Here is a 19153-nt window from a genome sequence, read left to right on the forward strand (position 1 = left end):
TGTCCGAAATTTTATCCAGACCAGACCCTGCCATCTTCATCAGAGGCCTTCTCTGTAGGCCCCACCTGAGGAAGGTGCAGAAGGTGAATGAAAATAGGTATTTTCAGTGGTGGCTCCGCTGTCTGTTGAATGCTGTCCCCCAAGGAGACACACCTGGCACCTTTGTATTCACTCAGGCCCTTGGTAATCGCATTAGCTTCTTACGTTGCTGCTCACCTTTTAGCGAAGTGGATAAGACTTGCACTTACTAATATGTTATTGGATCAGTATATTTTGTATTCAATGTTCTGGTTTTGAATTGCTTTTATTTGTTGCATTTCATATTGTCGCTTCGAGACTTTCAAGTCACTTTGGGACTTTTCCTTCTGTATAAAGCAGCAGGCGAATGCAATAAACGATGACAGTATCAACCTCTCATCCACTGTACAAGAAAGGAGATTCCAACTAAACATTAGGAAGAGCTTTCTGATGGTAAGAGCTATTGGACAGTGGGAAGGACTCCCTTGGAAGGTGGCGGACTCTCATTCTTTAGAGGTTTTAAAGCAGAGGTTGGATGGCCGTCTGTCATGGATTCTTTAGCTGTGATTCCTGCATTGCAAGGGGTTTGGACTAGATAACCCTTGGAGTCTCTTACAACTGCACAGTTCTGTGACTGTACCTTTAAAGCATATTCAAAACACATCCTTCCCTGCACAGACTTCTGGGCACTGTAGTTTACTCCCCACTGAATTACCATTCCCAGCAACTCTTACTAACTACAGTGCCCAGAATTCTTTGAGGAGAAAGAATGTTCTCTGAATGTGCTTTAATTATATATTGTGTACACAGCTGTAATCAGCAAAGCTGTTAAAAGCTGACTAACAGTTCTCTAAACTGTCGGTGGCCTGAATGAGGAGGAATTGAACACTAAACTTTGAAAAAGCTGCGTCTCATGGTGGCAAATTCCATTACACACTTGTGTGAAGAAAGACTTCATTTCCCCTCCTTGATCTGCGTCTACCGTTGCCCAATTTTGCAGTGTTTCCTGTCATTTCTTGTGGCCTCTCAGCCTAAACAGCAAAACCAAACTTCTCCCTTGTCACGAAGTTGGAATTTGCCTTTTGCATTCAGGGAGATGCAAAAGTTCTCTTGCCAAGATACCTTCCTTAATATCTCCTGTTTTATTTCTTGCTGTTCTAACAAAAGGCAATAATTCAAAGCATTATTCTATAATGTTATACAGCCACGGTTTACCCCAAAGAATCATGGGAACTGTAGTTTTTTTAAAAGGGTGCTGAGGGGTGAGAGGAGATCCTTGACAAACTACAGTTCCCAGGTTTCTTCACTGACAGTGGTGTAAGAATGCTTTAAATGTATGGGACTGTATTTGGTGTTAGCTATTATTGGAATTCATGGGTCTTCTGTGAGTAGAACTTAATTGGCTGCAATCCAACTAGGATGTGACCTATTTGCATTTTTTAAAAAATCATTTAAACACAGTTGAGTTTCAAATGCAATGCAGGAAACACAGTACGTCTTGGCTTTTGTGGGAAGAATTTTTGCAGGGGCACCACCAGGTCTGTTGGAAGACCAGCTTTGTCAGGTACCTTTTATCATATGTGGTGGAAATGTAAGGTAAGAAAAGAATTCTGGGAAATGATATATAATGAAATGAAAGAAAGAGTTTCAAATAACTTCTATAAAGAAACCAGAAGTTTTTTTTATTAGCAATTGTAAGTACAGAAATTCCAAAGGAGAGGGAAATACTTTTCATGTTTGCAACGACAGCCACACGGATGCTACTAGCTCAGAGATGGAAAGAAGATAAAGTCCCTACCAGAGAAGAATGGCAAACTAAGCTGTTGGATTATGCCGAAAAGGCAAAACTGACCGGAAGGTTCAGGAACCAAGAAGAAGACAGAACTTTTAAGAAAGAGTGGGAAAGATTTATAATGTACAGTCCTACCTCTTGTTACATTCGGTTCAGGTTACTTTTTTCAGGATACGTCCCGCGGCAACCTGGAAATAATGGAATGGGTCACTTCCGGGTTTTGCCACTTGTGCATACGCTCAGATGCTCAAAATGACATCACGCGCATGCACCGAAGCGGTGAATCACGACCCGCGCACGCGCAAACGCTCATGTTGCGAATGGGGCTCCAGAATGGATCCCGTTCGCAACCAGAGGTACCACTGTATTTAAGAGACCACTGTAAGCAAATGAAAACATTAGCAGGATTTTAACAACACTTCTGATTTAACAAATATGTTGGATAATATGGAGAGACTTTAAATGTGGATGATGAAATAAGATGCAATGGAAAAAGATGACAATAGGACCCATGGAGAGGATGGAGGGAAGTCTTGAGAATCAGAGGAAACTCTAAATTTGAGTATGCATTTGATACTGTTATAATTTTACACTTGTAAAATCAAATAAAAATTACTTACCAAAAAAAAAGAAAAAGGAATACCAGCTCTGTCGAACCTGATCTTTGTCCACTGGGCTATAGCAGAACAAGGGAAGCAGGACCACTCCCTTGACCCTGCCAAGAGACCACTGGCTTCTAGCCACTTCGTGAACTGCTTCCATTCTTAAGAGGTCATTATAAAGAACTTTGTAGCTGCTCACGCCCCATCCTTTTAAAACATACGCCTTCCCCCAAAGAATCCTGAGAACTGTCGTTTACCCCACAGAACTACCGGGCCTAGTTCAAGGTGTTAGTATATAAAGCCCTTAACAATTTAGGACCAGTTTGCCTACAAAATCGCCTTACCCCACATGTTCCCTCTCAACCACTTGGATCAGTGGAATTGGCACCATTAAAGGGGGGCACATAATACCTGTTTTGTATTTGTGAGAACTTGATCGTTTAGTGTTGGCAGCAACTTTGGAACTCACTGCTTATTTGTACCATGCAGGTGCCTTCACTGTATTCTTTTTGGCGCCTGATAAAAAATATTATTGCATAGGCGAGCCTACCTGGATGCTTGGAAAGTTGGTGTGAATTTTAACCTGTTTTAGCATTTCAGCTTTTTCTATGCAGCAGTGTATATTTTTTATGAAATAAACAGAGCTACAATTCCCAGCACCTGTAATAATAATAATAATAATAATAATAATAATAATAATAATAATAATAATAATTTATTTATACCTGATCAATCTGGCTAGGTTTCCCCAGCCACTCTGGGCGGCTACCAACAAAATATTAAAAATGTGATAAAACATCAAACATTAAAAACTTCCCAATACAGGGCTGCCTTCAGATGTCTTCTAAAAGTCAGGTAGTTGTTTATTTCCTTGACATCTAATGGGAGGGCGTTCCACAGGGCAGGCGCCACAACCGAAAAGGCCCTCTGCCTGGCTCCCTGTTACCTCACAGTGAGGGAACCGCCAGAAGGCTCTCGGAGCTGGACCTCAGTGTCCGGGCTGAACGATGGGGGTGGAGATGCTCCTTCAGGTATACCTGTAACAAGCTACAGTTCCCAGGAGTCTTTGGGGGAGCGATGTGCTTTAAATGTGTACACAGTTTTCTCCCTGCTCCCTCATATTCCCTTTCTATTTGCTTAGCCTGTCTTTTTGATTGTCATCCTGAAGGCAGAGACTGTCTTACTTATTGATCTTGGCAAAACGCCCTGAGAGTCTCTTACAGATGAAGAGCGGGGGGGGGGGGGACACGAGAGATAAAATAAATGACCTAGCACTTTCAGGCAAGGCCTTGCTCTCTCATCTCTCTCTGTATTGTATGGCTTCAAAAGGGTGGAGAAATCAATGATTTGGCCATTTCTCTCCAAAACGAGCTGTTGAAGTATAAGCCCGGTGCTGTTTTGCGCAGCAGGGGTGGGCAAACTCAGACTTCTGTGACCCACTCCCCCCCCCCCCACTACTAGAACCCTAAGATCTATCAAGCCAGGTGCATGAGATGCACATTCAAAGGCAGAAAAGGGGAATTTGGGGTTTCTTTTTGAGTTTCAGAACTGAATGAAGCTCACAGTCCTTTCACACACAAAACCCCTCCCCTTATTGCTTTCCACAGTATAACATTCTTATCTTATTAGTGTTATCGTTGATTTGTTAATCGCCTTCTAAACCACCGCCTCGGGGCGATTTACACAGGAGATCATTTAAAATAGTTTAAAACACACGAAAACAACTGGCGCATTTAAAACTAAATTAAAAACCCTAACAAACGGAAACTTGTGGTAAGGGTCCATTTACCCAACTGGGAAAGCCTGTTGGAACAAAAACCGTCTTCAATTGTTTCTGGAAAGCGCAGATAGTGGACCCTTGTCATACTGTATCTCAACAGGAGTGCTATTTCACAAAACAGGGGCAACCACACAAAAGGTCTCACTCCAAGTTTCTGCGAGGTAATTCAAGGCAGGAGGAAGTTAGAAGGACACCTGCATGATTCCCCACCCCGCCACCTGGGCAGGGAAAGTAAAATACTGAAAGCGGGAGCTGGCTGTGGTGGACTTTGGGTGGCCAAATTTCAATGGCCGCTTGTGCTACACTAGAATTCAGCACCCTCTGCCTCTCACACTCCTTTCTACAGCATTGCTGTGGTGCCCCCTACAGCACAGCACCAAGTAAGTGCAGCTGCCCTGGTTGTGCTACCCTAAAGCCATGCCTGAGACAGGCAAATTTACCGAGCGCTCTTTTTCTCACAAATGAGAAGAAACGTGTTTGTACATTTTGCCCTAGGTTCTACATATCCCAGAAACTTACATGTCTTTAAAAAAAATGGAAGCTAGGGATCTGGAGATGATGGTTCATCAAAGGGTTCGTATCCTTCCTCATCCACCCCCCTTCCCATGTGTGGGAATGTTGAGGGTGGCAGGAGAGGATATATTATTAATATCCTTCCTAACTTGTGCTAGGAAGTTCCTTTACTTAGCAGAGTGCATTGCCCCTTTCCACAGCAGAAAACGGGTTGCAAACTTGTGCTTTAGTTTGTTCAGCAATGCTTCCCCAATGCTAACACATTACCAATGTGCGGACAGGCCATAGCACAACAAAAGTGGAACTAAACGAAAAGCAGGACACCTGCAGTATAAAAAGTTATGGGATTTCAGCAGGACGTTATGGGGTATTTATTTTTATTTTTTTAAAGTTATGTGCCGCTATTCATCTAAAAAAATTCAGAGCAGTTTACAACAGTACATGCAGCATATTAAACCACACACGAAAGAAAGCATATGGAAGTTTCAAAAATTGGAAATCAGCTAGCTATTGTGGAAAGATGTGTTCTTAATTGCCTGCATGAGCCTGACAGAAGAGAAGAGTTTTCAGCAGGAGCTGAAAACTTGAAACAGAAGGTGCCTGCTGAATCTCTGTTGGCAGAGTATTCCAGACGGCTGGGGCAATGATATTAAAGGCTCAGTTTCTTGCTGCTGTAAAATGAGCCACACCAACTTGGGAACGACTAGTGATGCTCCTGCAGATGATCTCAGCGACTAAGCTGGGATATAGCCGCTGAATATGACTGCCCAAACAGTCAGGAATCTACCAGATTCCCTCAGCCTCTGGGGCAGATTGATATGCACTGCTTGGAAGTGGAGCAGTGTGACCAACCCAAGACTTTTGCAAGACAGTATTACAAACAGGATTGCAAGTCGCCTCCTTGATAGCACCATAAGCACACATAATCATAGCGTGCTATAAAAAGGACTTCTAGAGGGGTCTTGTGAGCCAGAAAGCCTTTCTGATCTACTGAAAGCCACCCCCCCCCCCAGTTCTCTACCAGTAAATCTACTTTCTGCCCATCCCTGTTGCACAATATTGAGATATAGGGGAAAGTCAGTTTGCATGTGGCAGTGATATCATTGTTGTAAGACAGCCTTATAAAACGGATTGCAACATTTTTATTATTTATTTTTGCCTGTTGTTTCTTCAGCTCTTCCCCATGCAACGCTTTCTGTAAATTTCCTTTCCTTTTCCTGCTGACATCGGCAAGACCAGCCTTGGTGGACAATTGACATCACTTTCACTTCCCTGAATGACAACCCTCTCCAGCAAGGAAGGCTAACCTCAGGGGGAAATGTGGCCCTGCAGGCTTCTCTGCCTGGCCCTTGGGGTTTTCTCTAAGGCACACCCGCTTTCCTCAAACCAGACCCTTTCGCAGCAGAGCTCTGCATCCTCCTTGAACTTTTTTGCCTGGCTGGAATGAATCCTTGAACGCTAATGGATGCCTCTTGCTTGTGTGGCTAGAGGACACAGTGAGAGGAGTATGAGTGTGTCGAAACAAGCCTACTGTGCAAAAGCTGAATTCACATTGGGAGGTCTACCCATGTTCGCCTCTAGGCGCAACCGCTACTGGCAATGTTCCAGCCCTCCCTCACCAAAACAAAAATGGCTCAGAAGAAAAAGTAGCCCTCAGCGTAAAAAGGTCCCCCCGACCATTTGAATGAGATCACCCTGCCTGTGCCAAAGAATGGGAGCCATTGGTGGACCGTCTACCGAGTTATCTTTCTTATGTGAAATCATGTGCAGCATTTGAGATATGAACACTGGAAGAAAGTAGAGAGTGGACTTTGCAGGGCTTAGAAAATAAATGTGGATGTATTTTAATGCAGCTATTAATGAGGGATAATAATAAGAGAAAAACATCAGGGACAGAGGGTCAGGAAGTCAAGAAGAAAATGTGTATCAAAAAACCCAATATATGCGATTGGAGTTATCCAATCCTATGGAAGATTTAATTATTTAAAAAAAGCAAATGGTAAACTCAGGGGTTAGGTTGGGCAGGAAAACTACTGAAGTACAAGGGGGAGGTATCATCGTGTGGGGAGAATCACAAGGTTGGCAGAAGTTTTTCTTTTCTTTCTTAGGAAAAGAAGAAGAAAAAGCCAAGTCCCTTTCCCGAAACAGCCACAGAAGGCTGAGCGTGCTTCGTGGCCACGGAATGCCAAGAGAGGGAAGGGGATGGGATGGAATGGAGTAATCTGAGGAGGGCATGGCTGGCAAGAACAATGCACCGGAGCACTCGGTTCTGTGACATTTTGTCGCAGGTCTTCTTTCTTTTTAATAGCTTCTCAAGCTAGGGGCTGATCTCATTCTCTCTGTGTATGCCATGCATATTGACGGAGCCACTGTAATTAAGAAATACCACGGGCTGGCAGGGGGTGGCTACAGTTTCAAGCAAGGGGCATTCACAGCCCTATCTGAAGGTGCTAAGACCTTCTGTCTGCATACCTCCTGCTTTACTGCAGAGCCACAGCAAGAAGGGCACTCTCCACTCCTGTGGTTGCCAGAACCAGGCATTCCTGGCCACTGATAGCCTTCTCTACCATGAGTTTGTCCTCTCCTCTTTTAAAGCCATCCGAGTTGGTGGCCATCACAGCCTTCCACTTTAAGCTGTTGAGGTGGAGGAGAATGGATGGATGGACTCTCCCCGCCGCCCCGTTCTGCAACTCCTATAGGAACCACTTGTGGAGTCAAAGGGGATTGTGTCGCAAAGACACATCCTACTTTTCATCTCGACATATCCTCCCACTTCTGCTTTCTTCTTTGCATTTAGAGAATTCTCCTTGTGTTGGAGGCAGCAGCGGCACTAAAGATTTTTCTTCTCTTTAAGGTAAGTGCCACCTTGATTATTGGGAGGAAAAGGAGATACTTTTCCTCCTTGATAGAAGCTCTGTGCTTTTTACACTCCTATGGCAGACTATCATCTATCTATCATCTATATCTATCTATCTATCATCTATCTATCTATCTATCTATCTATCTATCTATCTATCTATCTATCTATCTATCATCTATCTATCTATCTATCTATCTATCATCTATCTATCATCTATCTATCTATCTATCTATCATCTATCTATCTATCTATCTATCTATCTATCTATCTATCTATCTATCTATCATCTATCTATCATCTATCTATCTATCTATCTATCTATCATCTATCTATCTATCTATCTATCTATCTATCTATCTATCTATCTATCTATCTATCATCTATCTATCTATCTATCATCTATCTATCTATCTATCATCTATCTATCTATCATCTATCTATCTATCTATCTATCTATCTATCTATCTATCTATCTATCATCTATCTCCTAAATGCTTTCTGTCTTTTGGAATTTGCTTTTTCCTGCCCCTGTTCTTGCAGGTTGGAATTAGGAACACAACAAACTGCCTTATATTGTATCAGACCATTTATATAATAAAAATAATAATTGATTATTTATACCCCGCCCCTCTGGCTGGGTTTTCCCAGCCACTCTGGGCGGCATTCAACAGAATATTAAAATACAATAGTCTATTAAACATCAAAAGCTTCCCTAAACAGGGCTGCCTTCAAATGTCTTCTAAAAGTAAAATAGTTTTTTATTTCCTTGACATCTGTTGGGAAGGCGTTCCGCAGGGCGGGTGCCACTACCGAGAAGGCCCTCTGTCTGGTTCCCTATAACTTGGCTTCTTGCAGCAAGGGAACCGCCAGAAGGCCCTCGGTGCTGGACCTCAGTGTCCGGGCAGAATGATGGGGGTGGAGACACTCCTTCCGGTATACTGGACTGAGACTGTTTAGGGCTTTAAAGGTCAGCACCAACACTTTGAATTGTGGTCGGAAACGTACTGGGAGCCAGGGTAGGTCTTTCAAGACCAGGGTTATGTGGTCTCGGCAGCCACTCCCAGTCACCAGTCTAGCTGCCACATTCTGGATTAGTTGTAGTTTCTGGGTCACCTTCAAAGGTAGCCCCACATAGAATGCACTGCAGTAGTCCAAGCGAGAGATAACTAGAGAATGCACCACTCTGGCGAGGCAGTCCGCAGGCAGATAGGGTCTCAGCCTGCGTACCAGATAGAGCTGATAAACAACTGCCCTGGACACAGAATTGAACTGCGCCTCCATGGACAGCTGTGAGTCCAGAATGAATCCCAGGCTGTGCACCTGGTCTTTCAGGGGGCACATTCAGGACCAGGGAGTCCCCCACACCCGCTTGCCTCCTGTCCCCCCAAAACAGTACTTCTGTCTTGTCAGGATTCAACCTCAATCTGTTAGCCGCCATCCATCCTCCAACTGCCTCCAAACACTCATACAGGATCTTCACCGCTTTCACTGGTTCTGATTTGAAAGAGAGGTAGAGCTGGGTGTCATCCGCATACTGATGAACACCCAGCCCAAACCCCCTGATGATCTCTCCTAGCGGCTGCATGTAGATGTTGAAAAGCATGGGGGAGAGGAGATTGTCAGACTGGCAGTGGCTCTCCATGGGTTCAGGTAGAAGTCACTCCCAACCCCACCTGGAGATGCTGGGGATTGAACCTAGGACCTTCTGCATGCAAAGTAGATGCTCTACCACTAAGCTAGAGAGCTCCCCACCCCTCCTACCGATCACTGCAGCTTTGAAAGAAAGAGAAGAGAAAACAAAGCGGGCAGGGGGATGTCACGATGGGCAGAATGTTAGCCTAGGACCAGAGAGATCTGAGTTCATGTTTCCCTCTGCCACACGAGGGAATAATAATAATAATAATAATAATAATAATAATAATAATAATAATAATTTATTTATACTCCGCCCATCTGGCTGGGTTTCCCAAGACACTCTGTGCGGCTTCCAACAGAATATTAAAATACAACGGTCTATTAAACATTAAAAGCTTCCCTAAACAGGGCTGCCTTCAGATGTCTTCTAAAAGTCTGGTAGTTGTTTTTCTCTTTGACATCTGGTGGGAGGGCATTCCACAGGGCGGGTGCCACTACCGAAAATCTCTCTCTGTGCATGTGTACAGAACCATTATCTGCAAAGCCACAGCAAGCGGTATGTTCTCCACTCCTGCGGTTGCCATTTCCTGGCCACTGATAGCCTTCTCTACCGTGAATTTGTCCTCTCCTCTTTTAAAGCCATCCGAGTTGGTGGCCATCACAGCCTTCCACTTTAAGCTGTTGAGGTGGAGGAGAATGGATGGATAGACTCTCCCCGCCGCCCCATTCTGCAACTCCTATAGGAACCACTTGCGGAGTAAAAGGGGATTGTGTCGCAAAGACACATCCTATTTTCATATTCACATATCCTCCCACTTCTGCTTTCTTCTTTGCATTTAGAGAATTCTCCTTGTGTTGGAGGCAGCAGTGGCACTAAAGATTTTTCTTCTCTTTAAGGTAAGCACCACCTTGATTGGGAGGAACAGGAGATACTTTTCCTCCTTGTGCTTTTACAGTCCTGTGGCAGACTATCACCTATCTACCATCTATCTATCTATATCTATCTATCTATCTATCTATCTATCATCTATCTATCTATCTATCTATCTATCTATCTATCTATCTATCTATCTATCATCTATCTATCTATCATCTATCTATCTATCCATCTATCTATCATCTATCTATCTATCTCCTAAATGCTTTCTGTCTTTTGGAATTTGCTTTTTCATGCCCCTGTTCTTGCAGGTTGGAATTAGGAACACAACAAGCTGCCTTATATTGTATCATACTGTAAATAATAATAATAATAATAATAATAATAATAATAATAATAATAATAATAATAATAGATTATTTATACCCCGCCCATCTGGCTGGGTTTCCCCAGCCACTCTGGGCAGCTTTCAACAGAATATTAAAATACAATAGTCTATTAAACATTAAAAAGGCTGCCTTCAAATGTCTTCTAAAAGTCTGGTACTGTAGTTGTTTTTCTCTTTGACATCTGGTGGGAGGGCGTTCCACAGGGCGGGTGCCATTACCGAAAATCTCTCTCTGTGCATGTGTACAGAACCATTATCGGAGCAGGATAACACGGTCATATTCGCAGAACTGCTGTTCCCACAGTGGTTTAGCCATCAATCCCTCTCCCCAAGGAACTCTGGGAATAATGGTAGTGGTGGGAGGAGGATGGGGGGGGTGTCTCCTGACACCTCTCGGCATCCTCAGCAGACCACAGTTCCCAGAATTACATGGGCACTTAAAAATTGCTATCCAGGTGGAGAAATACTGCCCTGGCTGCCAGCTAAAAGGTACTGGGAAGAAAAAGCTAATAGGTCTATATGGTGAGTTGTTTGCCCCTGCTTGCATACCCTCCAAGTGTCCTGGTTTTCCAGGGACAGCCCCAGAATTACAGAAGCCATCCTGGTTTCTGATTTGATCCTGGAATGTCCCACTTTTCCTTTTTCCTCCCCTCCTCATCTTGATAAAACTTGGTAGAGAGTTCAGACACGTCCCTCCAGAAAAACCCAAAAACCTCCTGTCCTTTTTTTTTTGGGGGGGGGGGAAACGGGAGAGTTTGCTGTGTGTGTGCAGGTGGAAAACGGAGTTACGTTTATACTGAAAATAAAATGCATGCACCAAACGAAGGAAGTGGTGAAGGTGGCATACGAACCCTTTCTTATAATTTTGAAGGAAACCGTAGCCAATACGCTTTCAGTTCTTTAATTACAATGTTTAAAGGAAATGTGTGGAGTATTTGTTCCTTCATTGTAAATGGAGCCTTGCACTGTCTATCGAGTAGTAAGTCACACTGTATTGAATGGAGCTTACTCCCAGGTAACTGGGTAAAGACTTTTCAGCCTTACACTGCAATCCCACTGAGTTCAATAGTATTTACTCTCTGGTAGGTTCTTGATCATTCTCACAATGTCTTCTATTATTATTATTATTATTATTATTATTATTATTATTATTATTATTTATTATCACTCACCTTTCCCCTCTGACAGGGACTCAAGGCAGCTTGCAGCTAAAATTTTGTTTCATTTCATTTATCTGCGGAAGGCAGTATACACCATCCCTTCCACCACACTTTTTCTTTTCTTTACAACAATCCCGTGAGGCAGCTTTGGCAGAGATGTTGCCATTGGCTCAAGGTGACAGATGCGTATGACATACATGTAGATGACATGCAGATATGACATACATGTGTATGGCGGGAGAAGCTTACTGATGTAGAATAGAATGTCCCTATTTTCACCTGAGAAATGTTGGTCTTGCCTCAGATCAAGGTAACAGGGTCATGGCTGACAGGAAGTTACCACAGTGTTGCAATTGCTCTTGATCTCCAAAGAGGAAGAGAGAATGTAGAAACTTTTGCTCTGATCTGCTGTTGTGTTGTGTTTTTTTTAAATTAGTAATTTTTAATTTTTAATAAATTAAATAAGAATAGTAATTGGGGTGGTTCTGGAGACAAAGGTGGGGAGATTGACAAATGTTACTTTTAGTTTTTTCACACACTCAAACCGCACTCTCCATCCTCCACTCTGGAGGAGCAAGGTGTGTGATCAGAGTTCAAGGACAAACTCCATTTGGGCAGAAACGCTAGGAGCTGTCCTGGGGAGAGGGCTGAGGCACAGATGGATAGGTTAAGAGGGTTGACTTTGGGCTCCAAGGCCTGACATTCCCCACCACTGGCATAATCTATGCAGTGCTGGATCCTGGTCTTGAAGGGGCTTTGAGGTCTCTTGTCCAGAGTCAGATTAACCATTAAGCAAAATAAGTGCGTGCTTAGGGCAACAAGGAAAGGGGGCCACCACAGAAATTTCAGACCCTCAAAGTGTCCCTATTCTCCACGGATATCCCTGATTTAGAGAAGCCATCCCAGTTTCTGATTTGATCCCGGAATGTCCCGCTTTTCCTTAGGATGTCCCTATTTTCATGGGAGAAATGTTGGAGGGTATGGAGTTATCTGACTCCTGAGCCATCTGAAGGCAGTCCTGTATAAGTTAGATATTCTTTAAAAAAAGTTTAATGTTTTATTATGTTTTTATATATGTTGGAAGCTGCCTAGAGTGGCTGGGGCAACCCAGTAAGATGTGTAGGGTATAAATAGTAAAATTATCATTATGGAATGGGATGTCCCTATTTTCATCACAGAAATGTTGGAGGGTATGAAAATTTTCATTGTTGGTTTTTCTATGGACCAGCAACTCCGCTTTTCGGTTTACAAATTCTGAGAAAAAACCTGTCTCTATTAATTAAAGCACTAAAGCACGAGATTCATCAGTAAGCTAGTAATTAATCTGTTCATGTTGTGAAATGAAGTGGAAATATACAAAAAATGCCACATTATTTTAGGGTTTGTTTCATTTTTATTTTACGGTTTATTATTGTTTATATTTTGAATCAGGCACTTATGGAAGCAACAAAATCTTTGGAGTGCTTAGGGTCTCTAAAGGTCTCAATCTGGCCTTGCTCCTGCCCAAGGCACTGCTTGCCCTCTCCATCCTGGCCCAGTCTGCACAACTGCCCAGATGGAGATACTGCTCCATTTTCTTGCCCTTATCACTGTTTGCAAGATCAAAGAGGGTTGATAGCAATGAGGAGCAGGAGCTGCAGTGGTGGGGCCCCTGGCCGTTGCTCAACAGTGCCAACCCCTGGCCAACCCTGAATGCGCACAAGCAAGGGAGAATGGAGAAGTTTCTTCCTTCCTCCCTTTCCCATCTGTTTGGCTAAGCAAGTGCATATTTTGGGGGACAGGGGATGGGGACTGAGTAGGTGGTCCAGAGGCTATATCAGTAAATTCCTGGGCATTCTCCACCCCTTGACAGCATGACTTATCGTGCACTCTGATGCTCTGTCTCGCTTGCTGGGTCGGCGAGGCAGGACTCTTCTCACTCTGTGGTGAAGCAGGGCAGGTTTTCTTCACATGATCAGGGACATTTTCTCTTTTCTGTCTTGTTACTTCATATGTTCCAGGAGTCAGGCTCCTTAGCAGAGCCTGAGGCAAGGGAGCCCAGGCGAGTACATTGTGCTGCATGAGGCATGCTGCAAACGTGTGTGTTTGTGTGTATTTCCTTCGGGCTCCTTTGAGCCTCTAGTCCAGAGGTCACCAAGATGCTGTCTGTGGGTGCCATTGTACCTGCCAGTAGCCACTTCTGCTTCCTGCTGGGACTCTGGTCCTTTGACAGTTGCACAGCAGGTAGAAATTCAACAAGTGAAGCCTGCAGGGGAAAGCCGCCTTCTGCTGCTGCTGCTGCTGCCGCCGCCGCCGCCTCTTCTTCTTCTTCTTCTTCTTCTTCTTCTTCTTCTTCTTCTTCTTCTTCTTCTTCTTCCTCCTCCTCCTCCTCCTCCTCCTCCTCCTCCTCCTCCTCCTCCTCCTCCTCCATGTTCCTGTGCCGTTAAGAGGCGGAGGAACTGTGGCAGAAAACACGGCAGCTGCTGTCATCGTGGACAAATGGCTCCCAGCTCCCCAAAGGTTTCTTAACTGTCCTACTGCTTTTGTTTTTCCTGGGCCAAGAGCGACACAGAGGCAACCTTTCCCCCCCTGTGTGGGCTAATGAAATGCAGAGCATCTCCTTGGCATCCTTCACTCTATATTATAATAACAGCTCATTCCCCACCTTCCAGGCACAGGGCTGCAGCAATTGACATTCAGAGGGGAGAGGACAGGCTGAGAGCTGAAGGGTGAGTGTTTGGTCTTGACTTTTTTAAAGGCTTGTGGCATGGGGGAGAAAACCTGAGAATTCTCATTTACTGGTCGTCATCAACATTTATTTGCATTCTGCCTTTCTGCGGTATCCTATGCCAGGATATTTCTGAATAGCACATGCTGGGGACAAGGGTGTTGTATAGGTCACCTCTGTCCTGCCTGTGAGCCTCCAGAGGCATTTGGTTGGGTTGCTGTGGTGAACAGCATGCTGGACCTTCTCCTACACATCGGACCTCATGTTCTTGCTTTGTTTCAGCCAAGATAAGGGAGAAGACGGCAGTAAAGAAGACTCTCAGTCAAGAAGAATGGAGAGCACAACTGCACTGACAAACCTTCCCATTAATAATTCTTCTGCAGACCCCTCAGATCTTCACTATGAATATGAATACGATGAGGAAGCATTTATGTTTGAAAAAAACTTGCAAAAAAGGTTGAACATTGTCGCTATGATAATTTACAGCCTTGCCTTCCTGTTGGGAGTCATTGGTAATGGGCTGGTTATATTCATTACCGGCTTCCGTATGAAGAGGACAGTCAACACTGTCTGGTTCCTCAACTTGGCCATTGCTGACTTTGCCTTCACTTTCTTCCTTCCCCTGAGCATTGTCTACCTAGCCCTGGACTTTCACTGGCCCTTTGGCCTGGCAATATGCAAGCTGAACTCTACCCTTGCCTTCCTCAACCTCTATGCCAGTGTCTACCTCCTCACAATCATCAGCATCGACCGGTTCATTTCTGTGTTCTGGCCTGTGTGGGCTCAGAATCATCGGACACCCAGGCTGGCTTCCTTTGTGGCCTTCGGTGTTTGGATCTTGGCACTGGTGCTGTGTTCTCCAAACCTCTATTTCAGGGATACAGCCCAACATCACAATGATCCAAAAAAGACCAACTGCTACACCAAATATGGTAGCCCTCAGCAGCATAATGCAATGGTCGCCAGCCGGTTCATCTTTGGCTTCTTCATCCCCTTCAGCATCATCATCGTTTGCTACGGGGCGATTGTTCTGAAGCTGAGGAGGAACCAGCTAACCGAATCAAACAAGCCCTTCAAGGTCATCACAGCAGTGATTGTGGCCTTCTTTGTCTGTTGGCTTCCCTATCATATCTTCTCTTTCATTGAGCTGAAAGCACGAGAAGATGTAGACCTGCTTTTGGTGTTGATCATCGGCGTTCCGCTGACAACCAGCTTGGCTTTCGTCAACAGCTGCCTCAACCCCATCTTGTATGCCTTCATGGGGCATGATTTCAAGGAGAGGCTGAGATACTCACTCTTCTCTGCATTTGAGAGTGCCTTTGCTGAGGACAGCAGCCAGAGCTTGGTGACCAACAAGACCAGATCTTCAGTAGAGTTAGACTCCCAGGGTGTATGAAACCTTCTGCTTCCAAACCCCACCCTCCAGGGCAAGTCTGTGTAATGCATCCATTCAGAATCTAGTGCTGGCTGGAGCTGGGGAAGTTGTAGTCCAAATCATCTGGAAGCAACCAGCTGGGTGAAGGCAGAGCTACAGTATGTGCATACATTCCCCCCCCCTTCCAGCTGGAACTCAGTTCTGGCACCTCTCAGATGGGCGCCATTGCCATTATAAGAGAACAAGGGAGGCTTTCATGGTGAGTTCCTGCACCTCTTTTTCTAGACAAATAGCAGTGTAACTGCATGTATCATTCTTTTGTGACCTGATATTTCATGCTATGCTATGTGGATTTGTATTCTAGGGTTTTTTAAAAATTGATATTACTCTCTTTGTAAAAGCTTTATGGACAGCCATTTAACAAAACAAGACTGTCTTAACTCTGCATTGACCTTGTATCCCTGTATCTAAATAAAAGTATTTGCTTTGATGTTATTGTTGTTGGTTTTGAATTTGCTTTGTATGTTGCCACCCTGAAAGGCAGATGTCCTTGGGGGTCCTAGTTTTCAAACATTCCCCCTTCAGTGGATCCTTATCAACCCACTCTGGAGCAAATGGGGATATAAAAAAGCAGGGATGGGGAACCTGGGGCCTTCCAGTTGTTGTTGTTGTTTAGTCATTTAGTCGTGTCCGACTCTTCGTAACCCCATAGACCAGAGCACGCCAGGCACTCCTGTCTTCCACTGCCTCCCACAGTTTGGTCAAACTCATGCTGGTAGCTTCGAGAACACTGTCCAACCATCTTGTCCTCTGTCATCCCCTTCTCTTTGTGCCCTCAGTCTTTCCCAACATCAGGGTCTTTTCCAGGGAGACTTCTCTTCTCACGAGATGGCCAAAGTATTGAAGCCTCAGCTTCAGGATCTGTCCTTCCAGTGAGCACCTTCCAGATGTTACTGAGCTACAATGCCCATCATCCTTGACCAGTGGCTTTGCTGCCTTGGGACTGATGGGAGTTGGAGTCCAGGAACATCGCTAGAACCCTGAAACTCAAATATCAATTCCCCTGAGCGGAAAGGAGGTGGCATTGAGTTGATGAGGGAAAGAGGGAGGTGAATGAAGGTTAAGAAGGGGGTGAAGAAATCCACGAAGCCACCCCCACTGGTGTTAACACCTTGGAGCCTTTCCCATGCTCCCCTAGAGCATGTTTGCATTGCAGGTGCATGGAGGTGGAAAAGTTGGATCAGGCCCACTAGCCCGACACCAACTTCCACCTGCTCATCAGAATGTCCGAACAAAGCCTGGCAGCCCACAACTGCATGCACATAGACTTTGGGAACTTAGGAAAAGCAGGCTAGTTTCCCAGGGCCCCCAACTGCTCTGGTAGGCATTCACAGGAGCGCATGACATCCAGGAGTGGGATCCCACTGTGCCCTCTATATTTCCCCATCCACATGGGGATGCATGTACAGATGGATGGAAGGACCTGCCAGTTTCAAGTTCTAAGAGTGCCTTGGGACATTTTACACTCAGCATCTTATGGCTCCTGCCTCTGAGTTTGCAGCAGCAATAAGTTCATAGGGACTTCTCAAAGTCTAAACCAGGAAGGGGGAAACACTGTGAATCTGAGGGCCAAATTCCACTATGGGCAACCTTCGGGGGGGGGGGGCATATGCCAGTGGGGGGTGGGGCCAGAGGCAAAAATCAGGTGGAGCAATGGACGTGCATTTCAGCTACACAAAAGTTTTTCTATACCCACCGACCTTTCCAACCTCCACCCAGGCAAGCAAGATGGAATATTGAAGTTCAATGACCGTTAACCCAGGTAAAAGCATGCAGCAGGGGGGGGGGCACAGTGGCGGAGCACTGATGTCACCGTGCCAAGGGTCCATTGATGGATGTTGCTGTCTCCATCTCGAAGATTCTGGGCTCTGATCTCAGTTCCATGTGTCTGCCATTCAATCTCTCTGACTAGCGGCTCAATGGTGCTGGAGCAAAGGACAAGGGACACAGGGACACAGGGCATTTGGTGACAGAGGCATAGTGGAAATCAAGTTAGAACTTTTGTCTGCCAGGAAGATGGATTTCAGGGGTCATCAACAGCTCAGGGTCAGGCAGTGCTTTTTTTCTGGGGGGACGCAGAGGTAGACGTACCCATAAGCACTTTGTGAATCTTAGTTTAGCCTCACTGAGGGGTAGTATTTCAATATGAGCAGGAAAATGAGAGCACTCCTAAACATTTTTTTTAAAGAAAAAAAGCACTGGGCTCAGGAAACCACAGGACCTAATGTGGCCCTCAGGCCCCTCTACCCGGCCCTTGGGACTCATTCTGGACACATTCCTCCTTGGCCTCACTGTCCTCCTTCCTTGAATGTTTTTTTGCCTGGCTGGAATGTGCCCTTAAACTCTGATGGTGCCTCTTGCTTGGCTGAAGGACGGAGAGGAACATGTGAATGTCTGTGGGAAATGGTGTGCTGTACAAAGGCAACATTTGTATTCATTGCTATGCCCACCACTGAGATGTGGCCCCAGAGGTTGCATGAGAGGGAATGTGGCCCTCAGGCTGCTGTAGCCCTTTGCTGCTTCACCCAGATAGCAGAAGTGGAACAGCCAGGGCCGGATTTAGGTTTTATGTGGCCCTAAGCCACTGAAGGTAATGGGGCCCTTTATATGTCCAGCTGTCCTTTGTCAACAACAAATTGATGCTGTTTTTTGTGTTGAATATATGCTATATGGTAATATATGGACCTAATAATAATTTAATCATAGGTATCTAAAGACATTTGCACATAACAAAATATGTATTTTATCAAAGTAATTGATATAGAAATGAGCAAACCAGTGATATCTCAGGGAGCAGGTTAGCAGACGGGGCCCATTTCTTACATCACAGGAGCCTACAAAACACAAAACACTGTTGCTGTATGTAGGTTTTATTTTATTTGTTTTTTATTTTATATTTTGTAAATGTACATCCAGTTTTTTCCCCTTTAATTTTTTTTTGGGCCCCCAAGAGAGTGGGGCCCTAAGCTGTAGCTTGTTTAGCTTATACGTAAATCTGGCACTGGGAACAGCATGTGTAAAAGACATTCATGGATTAATTACTAATATTTATATTGTGCCTTTCCACACTTAATGCTCAAGACGGCTGACAACTGCAGAAGCACACATAAAGGCATATAACATGAATATTGCAAGAAGGAAATAAGGATTTGTTTTTAAAATGCAGCAAATGATAACTAAAAGCCAGTTGCAGCAGAGTCAAAACAGAATAAAGCAAGCTAACCTCACAGGTGGAAGAATTGCCAGGAACTCAAAGTTTGGTGGCTGGCTGAGAGGGTGCCATGGGAGGGAGTTCCCAAATCTGGGTACAACTTGCCAAAAAGGCTCTTTCTGGAGTCTAACAGAGATCTCTGTCAAGTTGCACAGGACTTTTCCACCTGAAAATG

At 44.7% G+C, this 19153-nt stretch overlaps 1 pseudogene across 4 annotated transcripts; it reads left to right on the forward strand.

Moving 5' to 3' along the window:
• Positions 1-7234: 7234 nt before the first annotated feature.
• LOC308590122 (chemerin-like receptor 1 pseudogene) lies at positions 7235-16199 on the forward strand (annotated as a pseudogene). Of its 4 annotated transcripts, none has more exons than XR_014013306.1 (4): positions 7235-7559; positions 10041-10097; positions 14277-14337; positions 14620-16199. The product of XR_014013306.1 is annotated as a chemerin-like receptor 1 pseudogene (transcript). The 4 variants fall into 4 exon arrangements; XR_014013307.1 differs by having other exon boundaries at positions 14277-14333; positions 14615-16199; XR_014013308.1 differs by lacking the exon at positions 10041-10097.
• The last annotated feature ends 2954 nt before the right edge of the window (positions 16200-19153 follow it).

The sequence above is a fragment of the Podarcis bocagei genome (assembly GCF_964188305.1).
Source record: "Podarcis bocagei genome assembly, chromosome: 7".
In the NCBI taxonomy this organism is placed as follows: domain Eukaryota; kingdom Metazoa; phylum Chordata; class Lepidosauria; order Squamata; family Lacertidae; genus Podarcis; species Podarcis bocagei.